A 13,929-nucleotide genomic window follows, 5' to 3' on the forward strand; every position below is an offset into this window, starting at 1 on the left:
TTATATGTATTTTACTACAAAATACATTAGGTGAGTTTCATTTGCTCCCTTTTTAATTGCTTTTGCAATATATATTTTTGGGCTGAGAATACATGCGTTGCTTTTATAAATGTTTACGAAATAGACACAAGTACTTAAAAATATATTCTACGTTGAGTTGTACCACTGGCATACTTCCCTGTAGCTTGGTAACTAATATTTACATGGGTATTGTAAACGCGAATCCTGTTGATAGATCTATCGGGCCTGACAACCCCAACCGGACTGGACGACCAGTATTCAACGGTTGCACAGTACTTCGTTTCGGTGACTACACTTGGTACGGTGTAGTGAGATTTCATAATAAAGGGAATATGCAACGTGATTAAATGTTAAGTATGGTTACCAAGTGCTCAACCACTTAGAATGCTTTACATACACTTGCGAGTGTATTATGTTTATAATTATGAAATCTTGTGGACTATTAATATATTAAAAAGATTGTTATGATAAACCTATGAACTCACCAACCTTTTGGTTGACACTTTTAAGCATGTTTATTCTCAGGTACGAATTAAGTCTTCCGCTGTGCATTTGCTCAATTTAAGGACATTACTTGGAGTCGATCATCGCAATGGGACCAAATGTTGATGACTTCGTCCAGGAGGATTAGGACGGGTCGTTACAGGTGGTATCAGAGCGTTGGTCCTAGCGAACCAGGTCTTGCATTAGTAAGTCTAACTGATAGTTGTTAGGATGCTTTAGCGAGTCTGGACTTTGACCTTAGCTGCATATTATAAGTATTGATTATCATTCCTAGTGGAAAATTTCCTGCTTATCATTTCTAAGTCTAGACACGACTTCCTGCACTTATTTGATAGATAGTGTACAGATAGATTCATATCTTAGCGTATCTGTTACTGTAGACTTTATCTGACACGTTTTCTTAATTCCCTCAGTAACCTAAGGGATCTTCTGTATTATATTCTATGTAATTAGAATATCATCTGACATCCAAAAATCATTTCATGTTGAAAAAAAACCCTTTACTCAATCATACGAAATGAAACTCACCACTAGTTCAAATTCCTCGGATTCAGATATGAAGTCTCATTTAAGCTCCGAAAGCAGCGTCATCAGAATGAATCAATCAATCAGCCATCCCCAATTCATCTGATGAGTTCGTAGTCGACTAAATCAATGGAGACGAGAAGAAGGCGATCCTTTACACCAACCAAATTTCCCTCTTGGCGATGAACCTGAAGCACTCATCGGCGAACCAATATGAAACACCGTTTTCACCATCATTTCCCGAATATCTCGCCACGATTATCTTCTATCTAAAATTCTAAACCTTATTCATCCGCTCGTTCCAACCGACAATCATCCCGGAATAATAGAAGAAGTCAACGAATTTCACGCTCGAGTAATCAATCTTGATAATATGGTGCAAAATTTACCAGCTCAGCAACATCACCGGCACCAACAGTACTACCAACATCCACACCAGTACTACCAACAACCCAAGTTTCAAAATCACATGCCTCAATATCTTATTCTGTACCTCGAGCATAATCATCTTTCTACGTATCGTTCTATCTACTTTATCTTCATTCTACATATCGTTCTACATCGATTATCTTCGCTCGACATGGCGATTATGTAATTTCTAAAGTTTTAGAGATTATGTAATCTAGTACTAACGATAAATCAAATGAGTTTAATATCTTATTGACTCATTAAATCCATGATTATATCTGAAGAAAATATATATGTGTGTATATTTTCATAAAGATTGTAATTGTAATTAAAAAAAAAAAATTCTTTTGTACAAACTGTTAATGGTGAAAAAAAAAAAAAATTTTTAACAGGTAGGTAATACCCGAGGAATATTTAGATTTCACATTAATAAGTTACATTGTACATTCTTCGAATCTGATTTAACAGTCATTTATTATCCTACTTACATCCACCGATATACGTATCCGTTCACCAAAGAACAACTATTTTCATTCAAATTCAATTTCATATTTGGATTTTGACCTATCAGAATCCAACAAGTGGCATAACGAAGAAAACATTGGACGAAATAAAATTTGTTAGAAACAAACAAATTAACTATGAGAAATTTTGTTAAGACTCCACGCTAACTGTTCCTAGCTAACTGGTTACATTTTATTTATCGCAATTTAATTATCGCAATTTACATTCTCGCAATTTTATTTATCGTCATTTAATTTCTGTATTTATTTCACGCACTTTAAATAACGGGACACGTATACAAGGTTTCGACATATCATATTGACCCATCTATATATTTATCTTGGAACAACCATAGACACTCTATATGCAAATGACGGAGTTAGCTATACAGGGTTGAGGTTGATTCCAAAATATATATATATACTTTGAGTTGTGATCGACACCGAGACCGGTACACGGGTCACGATACGTATTATTTAATTCGAATATTATATATTAAATTATATATGAATCATTGAACCATCAGACTATTAGACTGCTAACTTTGGACGATTAAAATGAATTAAAATATTGGTTATAACATATGAAACTAAATAATTCTTCAAGTTTGCCACTTGATTTTATCTTAAACCTCATTTGTATCTTGACAATTCCAATTTGCGTTCAAACCTTTCATAACTCTTGAAAACACCTCGATCGAGAGGATGAACCAGCCGCACTTCATCCACGGAAGAAAAGATTGATGCATATAGTTATGTACCTGAAAAACTTTTGGAACCTGAGTAAAGGTTTAACACGTATCTGCGCTAGCTCCTTTGGCGATATTACTACCGAAAATCACTTTGCAATCCCTTTCCAAAGTAGCCAATTTTGTCACAGCTCCAGCAAATCAACTTCGACTTTTCGTTAGAAACAACCTTATCAAAATCTTGATATATCTGCGTGCTCATTTATCGTTACTGGAGGACCTTTTATATTCCACGATATTACCATCAGCGTTTAATCATCTAAAAACACAATTCTCCTGAAACCACCTCAGTTTGATAATCGATGACCCAGATCCGTTAACTTTGAAAATGCTGACGAAGCAGCATGTTGTAGATGGTCTTAATGGCCAAAAGTTGATGATAAAGAAGGAAGTGTTAGGAACGCTCGATAGAAAAATTTGGTAGAGAAAGCCTTGCTCCAAAGTCATGTTAAAATCCTTGCGGAAACGTTTTCTACATCATCCTTCGATCTAGAAATTTCAAAAATATCTTCAATATTTCTGAAGATATCTTCATAAATATCTTCGTTCAAAGTTATCTATCTTCTCGTGCTATCTATGTTACTGTTTCAGTTTCTATCCTTCTATAAAATTTGAGTTTAAATTATGGATGATTTTTGAAGAAGTGTAGGGAATTGAAGCATGGGTTAGTATAATATAATGACGCCGGGCCAACGTGATTATATTACAGTAAGTCATGCTAAATTTCTAATGGAATGTGATGATGGTTCACAGATCATATCCTCATCATGCACCATGTTACATAACTCTTTCATTCTACTTAATCTCTAAGCATATCACGGAAATATTTCCTTAATATTTCTGTTCTTCCGTAACTCCGACAATCTGCTAATAAATCGTGTGAGTACATTTTCTTTCTGATTAGAAGATTCCCTTAAATTCCTTGAATTCCGAAAATCCACCATGACTACGTCAAAAGTTAAGACGAAACTTTTCACTCTTTTGTGGTAGCTTCACTCGTACGCTTCGTATGATCGAATTGTTTTATCTATATTACTCAACGAGGATAAAACTTCATTATCACCTCATATTCGTCATAAAAACATACATATTGTCAACCATGACGATCTCTAACAAATTTCGGGGACGAAATTTCTTTAACGGGTGGGTACTGTAACGACCCGGAAAATTTTGACTAATTTTAAACCAAACTCCCGATATGATAGTGTAATTTCAACATGATAAATAAAGTCTGTTAGGTTGAGTCTCAAAAATTTTGAATTATTTCATGAAATCATTTGACCTTGACTATTCCCGACGATTCACGAACAATAGTGTGTAAAGATATACATATATATATATATAATTATAAGTAGAAATTTAAATTTAAATATAGATGTATATTCTATATATTATATTTTGAATGAATAAGATACACCTTATTCAATTGGAATCAAGAATGTAAAATAATGATTAGAATAAATAAGTTACTATATATACAAATATATATCATTAACTATGAAATTAGATGTACGATTTCTATAAATAAATATTATATGGTATGATATAAAAATTAAATGATCAAAATATGTTATATATATGTTATTAGTAAAATTAGTAATATTGTTAATAATAATATTATTGAATATGATTACTATCATTGGTATTTTTTTTATATAATTTTACTTATAATATATTTAGTAATCATTAAATTTAATTATAATTTATAAAAAGATATATTATGCGTTTAAAAACTGTTACATAATTTTTGTCAAATTATATGCTATCACTTCCTTTTGCCATATAATAAAAAGGATCAAGCATTAGATTACAAGAGTTGGTTTCAAATCGTTATCTACTGTGTTTACTTTTATTTTTATTCGCTTGTTTCTACTTCTAATAGATTCCATATGTTGAAATCCGTGACTAATGAATTAGGAAGACATCAAAATAATTTGATGGCTTTACTGTGTTTAAGATTCAATGTTTTGCACGTTCCCACTACTAGCCATATGAATTAAATATTAGATATAGTGTCATATTATATTAAAATATCTTATGTTAGTCATCTATCTAATCTATTTATAAAGATATATACATATGCATTCAGTACAAATAAAAACTATAATCATCAATCTTCTTCATGATCACTAACGGCCATCATCTTCTTCCCCACTATCAATAGACGACGATCACCGGATAACCACCACCATAACCCATCACCTTTGATAACCATTGACACTCTCCTCACTCCCATCATGAACAACCCATAGCCACCACCATGATCATCTTAAACCACCCTCCTTCTACCTCACACCCTCTTCCACCCTTACACCGCCACCTTCTCTCTATCTCTCTGTCCCGAACCCGAGGATCAACCATTACAAACTAATACACGAGGATGTACATTATGGGTTGCTTAGTCAGGATCGAATTTGCATAATAACTTAGATGCAAGAATTACAAGTTGTTAAATATGGCAACATGTGCAGTTTGTGCAACAATTTTTTTTTATGAATGAAAAATTAGTAACTCGTTCAAACCCCACAATCACCGACTACCAATCTCACCACCCATTGACCCGTCGAAGAACCATCATCTTCAACTACCATTTCCACCACCGAGAATCACCACCATTAATCACCTTGAAACCCCAACCACCGTACGCCACAACCATCACCTTTTATCAATTTTTTCTTTCTTTTCGCTATATTATCTCGACTGCTACTGCTATGGTTGCTATTGCCGCTACTTATACTTCCGTTTTTCTGGTTTCGTTCGCCGTCACCACCATAGCCGTTTCATATTTCTGCTTTTCGCTGTAAATCACAAAAACCACTTTGCAACCTACAACCGTGATTTAAGGCTATACCGTACGATTTGTCTTTCATTCAACAACCCACTTGATAAGTTAAACAAATGATATTAAATCTTTTTTTCCCACTTGTCGATTAAAGAATAGGGTGGACCAAGCTTGTCCCTTTCTAAATTCATCTTCCAAATTCACAAGTATTAGGATGATTATTACGGGCTTGGTTACTTATTTTTGGACTTCAGTTTCTAAATGGGCTACCGAGTTTTATTTTTCTGGGCCGAACTCACTTAGTATTGTTGGGCTTAGTCGTTGGGCTGTAGCATATATAGGAAATTCGATGGCATTTGCTGATTAAGAAGGTGACGAGGGTAACCATAGTGTAACGATGATGAATATGGTTAGATGAAAATTATAATCGTGACTATTTTTAGTATGATTTTACTTTAATGAAAATGGTGAAATTAACGTATGAATGACGAGGTGATCACGGAAACGATGGGGATTATGATCCTGAAATTTGTTGTTGTTATTAGTAACAAACTGATAATGACTATGAGTTTATAATTAGATTAAAATGATGGCGAGTTATCATGATGATGTTATTATGATATTATGATGAAGATGATACATGATATTGTTACGGGATTAGGATAATGATAATGGTTATGATAATAATGATAATGACGAGTTGGATGATGAAAATGATATGAGATCGATGTAATGATGTTGTGTATGTTGATGATGGTTAAGGGATGACAGATTCATACATAATAAGTATATAATCGTGCGAGTTAATTTAGAAACAAACTAGTGGAGCAGTGGTGGGGCGTGTGTCTCTTGAATGAGAGGTCATAGGTTCAAGCCTGGGCATTGACAGATTTTTTTCTTTTTGAAAGCTTGTTAATCATCTTAAGGTAGTATTATTATTATTATTATTATTATTATTATTAATTTTATTATTATTAATATTATTATTATTATTATTATTAATAAGTAATAAGCATTATTATAAAAATTATTATTTTCATTATCATTATTGTTAAAACTTTTCATCTTTATAAGAACTACTAATATTATTATCATTTTATGAATAATAATATTATTTCTATAAAAATTTCTATTACTATTAATTATATGAATATTTTATTATTATTATTATCATTATCATCATTATTATTAACATTAAAATAAATATTTTTAACATTATTTACCAAAAGTGTACATAAAATAAATATAGCTAAATTATTAATGAAACATATAACTTACTAGGGTAACAATTAATAATAATAAAAATAAATTGTTCGATTTCGATTATGTGTATTAATATACATACCTATTATAGGTTCGTGAATCCGAGGCCAACCCTACATTTTGTTCAATGTCGTTATATGTATTTTACTACAAAATACATTAGGTGAGTTTCATTTGCTCCCTTTTTAATTGCTTTTGCAATATATATTTTTGGGCTGAGAATACATGCGTTGCTTTTATAAATGTTTACGAAATAGACACAAGTACTTAAAAATATATTCTACGTTGAGTTGTACCACTGGCATACTTCCCTGTAGCTTGGTAACTAATATTTACATGGGTATTGTAAACGCGAATCCTGTTGATAGATCTATCGGGCCTGACAACCCCAACCGGACTGGACGACCAGTATTCAACGGTTGCACAGTACTTCGTTTCGGTGACTACACTTGGTACGGTGTAGTGAGATTTCATAATAAAGGGAATATGCAACGTGATTAAATGTTAAGTATGGTTACCAAGTGCTCAACCACTTAGAATGCTTTACATACACTTGCGAGTGTATTATGTTTATAATTATGAAATCTTGTGGACTATTAATATATTAAAAAGATTGTTATGATAAACCTATGAACTCACCAACCTTTTGGTTGACACTTTTAAGCATGTTTATTCTCAGGTACGAATTAAGTCTTCCGCTGTGCATTTGCTCAATTTAAGGACATTACTTGGAGTCGATCATCGCAATGGGACCAAATGTTGATGACTTCGTCCAGGAGGATTAGGACGGGTCGTTACAGGTTTATTGTAACATCCGTGTTACATCCGTCCCACATCGGTTGGAGAGGGGAACGAAGCATGCCTTATAAGGGTGTGGAGACCTTTCCTAGCATGACGCGTTTTGGGACCACAAGCGCAGCAGATCCCATGAGAACTCTGCAGTTAAGCGTGCTCAGGCGAGAGCACTACTAGGATGGGTGACCTCCTGGGAAAGTGCTCGTCGTGTTTGGTCGCCAAGAAAAATCCGTGAGCAACCTACGGGGGAGACAAGGGTACGTCCCTATCTCTGCAAAGCGGACAATATCATGCTACGGGGAACGTTTTACCTGGGGTGTTACAGAATGGTATCAGAGCCAGGCCCCGGACCAAACGTGCACAGCGAGGACGCTGTGTCCCATTAGGGGGGAGGATTGTAACATCCGTGTTACATCCGTCCCACATCGGTTGGAGAGGGGAACGAAGCATGCCTTATAAGGGTGTGGAGACCTTTCCTAGCATGACGCGTTTTGGGACCACAAGCGCAGCAGATCCCATGAGAACTCTGCAGTTAAGCGTGCTCAGGCGAGAGCACTACTAGGATGGGTGACCTCCTGGGAAAGTGCTCGTCGTGTTTGGTCGCCAAGAAAAATCCGTGAGCAACCTACGGGGGAGACAAGGGTACGTCCCTATCTCTGCAAAGCGGACAATATCATGCTACGGGGAACGTTTTACCTGGGGTGTTACAGTGAGTTATAGGTTTAATTGCTCGAGTCATAAACATATATAAAGATAGACCACAAGATTTCATCAAAAGTTTATCAATAGATTCTACGTAACAGAGCACCCTGGTAACTAAACTTAACGCTATAGTGATAATTACCCCATTCGTTTTAATACACGCAAACCAACGTGTCTTAAACTCAAATAACATACGTCCGTTAAAAGGCTAGCGCTCTAGCTCGGACGGGGATGTCAAGCCCTATGGATCCATATACAATTATTCGCGCCCACCAGTCCATATCCTATGTACTGGCAGCTACTAGTTACCAAAGCTAAGGGATTTTCGGTTTAACTCAGTGTAGAATTTAGTATGTACTTGTGTCTTATCGCGTTTAAAATAAATTGCATGTATTCTCAGCCCAAAAATATTTAAAGTATTTAAAAAGGGAGACTATAACTCACTGTTCAATATTGAGACTCAATATTGTAGGAAAATTGCGTAGACGTAATGATGGTAGACGACTGTATGGTTGGCCTTGGATTCAAGAACAATACCCCGAACAATACCCAATACTTCCTTAGCTTAAAGCGGTTTGAAACCCGAATTAAAAACACCCTTGTATATACCTTATTATTATTAAACTTAAAATTAAAATTATAATTATAATATAAATATAAATATAAATATTGATTAAAGAAAAAAAAATGTAAATAATACGTCGAGTAAACTGACCTTTTATAGGCATGTTTCCTGATTTTGGTCCCCATGCGATCGCATGGGTTTTCAGTGCTTTTGCCATGCGATCGCATGGCCGCCTGAACCCCTTTTGTTTGCTAGTTTGTCGACATCAAATAGTGTTTACTGTAGCCCATGCGATCGCATGGGTTTTCAGTGTTTTTGCCATGCGATCGCATGGCCGTCTTTTCCGTTTTTTGTTTGCTAGTTACATCAAATAGTGTACTGTATCAAATAGTGTTACTGTAGCAAATAGTTTTTACTGTAGCAAAGTCGTTTTCACTGTAGCACTGTAGCAAAATACGGTTTCACTGTAGCAAATAGTGTTTTACTGTAGCAAAGTCATTTTTACTGTAGGAAAGTCGTTTTTACTTGTACATCTTATAATATATATATATATACATACATATATGTATATTTACATAATATTAAATCATATAGAGAATTGGTTTAAATTAGTCGAAATTTTTCGGGTCATCATAGTACCTCCCCGTTAAAGAAAATTTCGTCTCGAAATTTTGAGTAGTACCTGTTTCATGAGCGATATCAGTGAACAAATGTGGATACTTTTGCTTCATTTGATCTTCACGTTCCCAAGTAAACTCGGGTCCTCGTCTTGCGTTCCAACAAACTCTAACTATTGGTATTTTGCTTTGTTTTAATTGTTTGACCTCACGGTCCATGATTTCAACACGTTCTTCGATAAAATGGAGTTTATCATTGATTCGTATTTCATCAAGAGGAATTATGACATCCTCTTCAGCTAAACATTTCTTTAAATTTGATACGTGAAATGTGTCATGAACACTACTAAGTTCTTGTGGTAGCTTTAATCGATAAGCAACTGCTCCAATTCTTTCGGTGATTTCAAAGGGTCCTACATACCTAGGACTTAGCTTTCCTCATTTACCGAATCATACAACACCTTTCCAGGGTGACACTTTCAACATGACTTTGTCGCCTACTTGAAATTCTAGTGGTTTTCTTCTTACATCAGCATAACTCTTTTGGCGACTCATGGCCGTTTTCAATCGCTGTTGTATTTGAATGATCTTGTCGGTGGTTTCATGAATAATTTCTGGTCCAGTAAGTTGTCTTTCTCCTACTTCACTCCAACAGATAGGAGATCTGCACTTTCTACCGTAAAGTGCTTCAAATGGCGCTGCGTTGATGCTCGTATGATAGCTGTTATTGTATGAAAATTCTGCCAACGGTAAGTGTCGATCCTAACTGGTTCCAAAGTCAATCACGCATGCCCGTAACATGTCTTCCAATGTTTGTATTGTTCTTTCACTTTGACCATCTGTCTGTGGGTGATAAGTGGTGCTCATATCTAATCGAGTTCCCAATGCTTTTTGTAATGACTGCCAGAAACGTGATGTGAATCGGGTGTCGTGATCAGATATGATGGAGATAGGTACACCATGCCTGGAAACTACTTCCTTCAAATATAGGCGTGCTAATTTCTCCATACTCTCTGTCTCCTTTATTGGTAGAAAGTGAGCTGATTTAGTTAGACGATCAACTATCACCCAAATAGTATCATGACTACTTGTAGTCCTTGGCAATTTTGTAATGAAATCCATGGTTATTCTTTCCCATTTCCACTGCGGAATTTCTGGTTGTTGCTGTAATCCTGACGGCTTTTGGTGCTCAGCTTTGACCTTTGCACACGTCAAACATTTGCTTACATAAGTAGCAATTTCTGTCTTCATATTAGGCCACCAATAAAACTTCTTGAGATCGTGGTACATTTTCCCGTTTCCTGGGTGAATTGAGTACCTCGTTTTGTGTGCTTCATCCAGTACTAGTTGCCTTAGGTTACCATGTTTTGGTACCCATATCCTACCAACAAAATACAGGGTTCCATCGGCTTTTACTTCAAGTTGTTTTTCTAACCCTTTGCTCATTTCGCCTTTTTCGTCTTCTTCTTTTAAAGCTTCTAACTGTGCTGCTTGAATTTGCTTTGTGAGATCAATACAAATTGTAATATTCAAAGCTCGGACCCTAAGAGGTTTTACTCTTTCTTTTCGACTTAAGGCATCAGCTACAACATTAGCCTTTCCGGGGTGGTAACAGATTTCACAATCGTAATCGTTTAAGAACTCTACCCAGCGACGTTGCCTCATATTGAGTTGTTTTTGATCAAAAATATGCCGAAGACTCTTATGGTCAGTGTACACTGTACACTTGGTGCCATATAGATAGTGTCTCCATATTTTGAGTGCAAAAACTACTGCTCCAAGTTCTAAATCATGCGTCGTATAGTTCTTTTCATGAATTTTTAGTTGTCGTGAGGCATATGCGATAACTTTTGTGCGTTGCATTAATACACATCCTAAACCTTGGCGCGAAGCGTCACAATAGATCACGAAATCATCATTTCCTTCTGGTAATGACAAAATGGGTGCAGACGTTAACTTCTTCTTTAATAACTGGAATGAGGATTCCTGTTCCGTGGACCAATCATACTTCTTTCCCTTTTGAGTCAATGCAGTTAAGGGTTTGGCGATTCTATAGAAATCTTGAATGAATCTTCGGTAGTAACCAGCAAGACCTAAGAATTAGCGAATTTGTGTTGGAGTCTTCGGTGTTTCCCATTTACTAATGGCTTCGATCTTGGCAGGGTCAACTTTAATTCCATGTTTACTGACAACATGGCCCAAAAATTGTACTTCTTGTAACCAGATATCACACTTCGAAAATTTTGCGTACAGTTCTTCTTTCTTGAGTACCTCCAGTACCAGTCTTAAGTGTTGCTCATGTTCTTCCTTGTTCTTCGAGTAAATCAATATGTCGTCGATAAAAACAATGACAAATTTGTCTAAATACGGTCTACAGATGCGATTCATTAGATCCATGAATACTGCTGGAGCATTAGTCAATCCAAAAGGCATGACTAAAAATTCATAGTGACCGTAACGGGTTCTGAACGCGGTTTTAGGAACATCTTCTTCCTTCACTCTCAGCTGATGATATCCAGAGCGTAGATCAATCTTGGAATAAACACTTGATCCTTGCAATTGATCAAACAAATCATCAATCCTCGGTAATGGGTACCGATTCTTGATCGTTAATTTGTTTAATTCTCGGTAATCTATGCACATTCTCATAGATCCATCCTTCTTCTTGACGAACAGAATAGGAGCACCCCAAGGTGAAAAACTAGGATGAATAAATCCATGGTCCGATAATTCTTGCAACTGGTCTTGTAATTCTTGCATTTCTGAAGGTGCAAGTCTATATGGAGATCGGGCTACAGGTGCAGCTCCTGGTATGAGATCAATCTGGAATTCTACACATCTGTGTGGAGGTAGCCCCGGTAATTCTTCTGGAAATACTCCGGGATATTCTCTTACAACCGGCATGTCATTAATGCTTTTTTCTTCAGTATCGATCTTCTTTACGTGTGCCAGAATAGCATAACAACCTTTTCTTATAAGTTTATGGGCCTTCATACAGCTGATAAAGTTCAGCTTTGAGTTGCTCTTCTCCCCATAAATCATTAATGACGTTTCATCCTTACGAGGGATGCGGATTGCTTTCTCAGCGCAAACAACTTCCGCTCTTGTTTTGGACATCCAGTCCATGCCAACGATTACGTCAAAACTTCCTAATTCTACGGGTATCAAATCGATTTTGAAGGTTTCACCATCGAGATTTATTTCGCAACCATGGCAAATTTTATCGGCTTTTATCAGTTTACCATTAGCTAATTCAATAGTATATTTATCGTCTAGAGGTAATGATGCACATTTTAGTTTAGAATAAAGTCTTTACACATATAACTTCTATCAGCACCCGTATCAAACATAATAGAAGCTAGCTGATTATTAACGATAAACGTACCCGTGACAAGATTAGGATTCTCACGTGCTTCACCGGTACTAACATTAAATGCCCTCCCACGTGCGGGTTCTTTGTTCTTCTCTTTATCAGGGCGTTGATTTATAAAGTGACCAGACTTTCCGCATCCAAAACATTTCTTGACATCGGTCGGTTTTGTCTTTACTTCAGAAACGGTGGTATAACAATCTTTCGCCACATGTCCTTTCTTGTTGCACTTATCACAGACCACTTGGCAATAACCTGCATGATGTGTGTAACATCTTTTGCAGAACGGATGGGGTCCCTTATAGTTTGGACTAGCAGTTGCCCCCATCTTGTTTACCTTTAAAAGTTTCTTATTTTTTCAATTGAGTACTTTTTCCCTTATAGTCTTCCCATTTCCTCTTTCCTTCAGTTGTCTTGACTTCGGTAATTGGTGCCTTAATCGAACTCTCTGTGATCTGGTCCATGAGTTGGTGTGCCATTGTCATGGCTTCCTGCATCGTATTCGGTTTGGACGATGTAACATTTCCTTTGATATTGATCGATAAACCGTCAATATACATTTCTATCTTTCGTTTCTCGTTTGGCACCAATTCGGGACACAACAAGGCTAGTTCCATGAAACGCTTTTCATAGTTATTGAGATTCGCGCCGATAACCTTCAGATTATGTAACTCAGATTCCATTTTTCTGATCTCGTTTCGAGGACAGTACTCCTCGATTAGCATCTTTTTCAGTTCTTCTCAAGAGATATCATATGCCGTATCTATTCCTTCTGCTTTAGCATAATTGTTCCACCAAGTAAGTGCACCATCTTGCAACGTGCACGAAGCATACTTTGACTTGTCTCCGTTTGCACAATTACTGATTTTGAAAACGGACTCCATCTTTTCAAACCATCGGGTTAGACCGACTGGTCCCTCGGTTCCACTAAACGTCTGTGGTTTGCATCCTTGAAAAGTTTTGTATGAGCATCCGTTTCGTGAGTTTGTGTTTACGACTGCTGCTTCGGCTGTTGCTTTTGCTGCCTCGGCTGCAGCAATTCTTTCATTCACACGTTTCTCGACTAGTTGCTCAAACTCAGCATCCGATATTTGAGACATGTTTCTTCAATAAACACAACAGATA

The sequence above is a fragment of the Rutidosis leptorrhynchoides genome, chromosome 4 (genome assembly GCF_046630445.1).
Source record: "Rutidosis leptorrhynchoides isolate AG116_Rl617_1_P2 chromosome 4, CSIRO_AGI_Rlap_v1, whole genome shotgun sequence".
In the NCBI taxonomy this organism is placed as follows: Eukaryota; Viridiplantae; Streptophyta; class Magnoliopsida; order Asterales; family Asteraceae; genus Rutidosis; species Rutidosis leptorrhynchoides.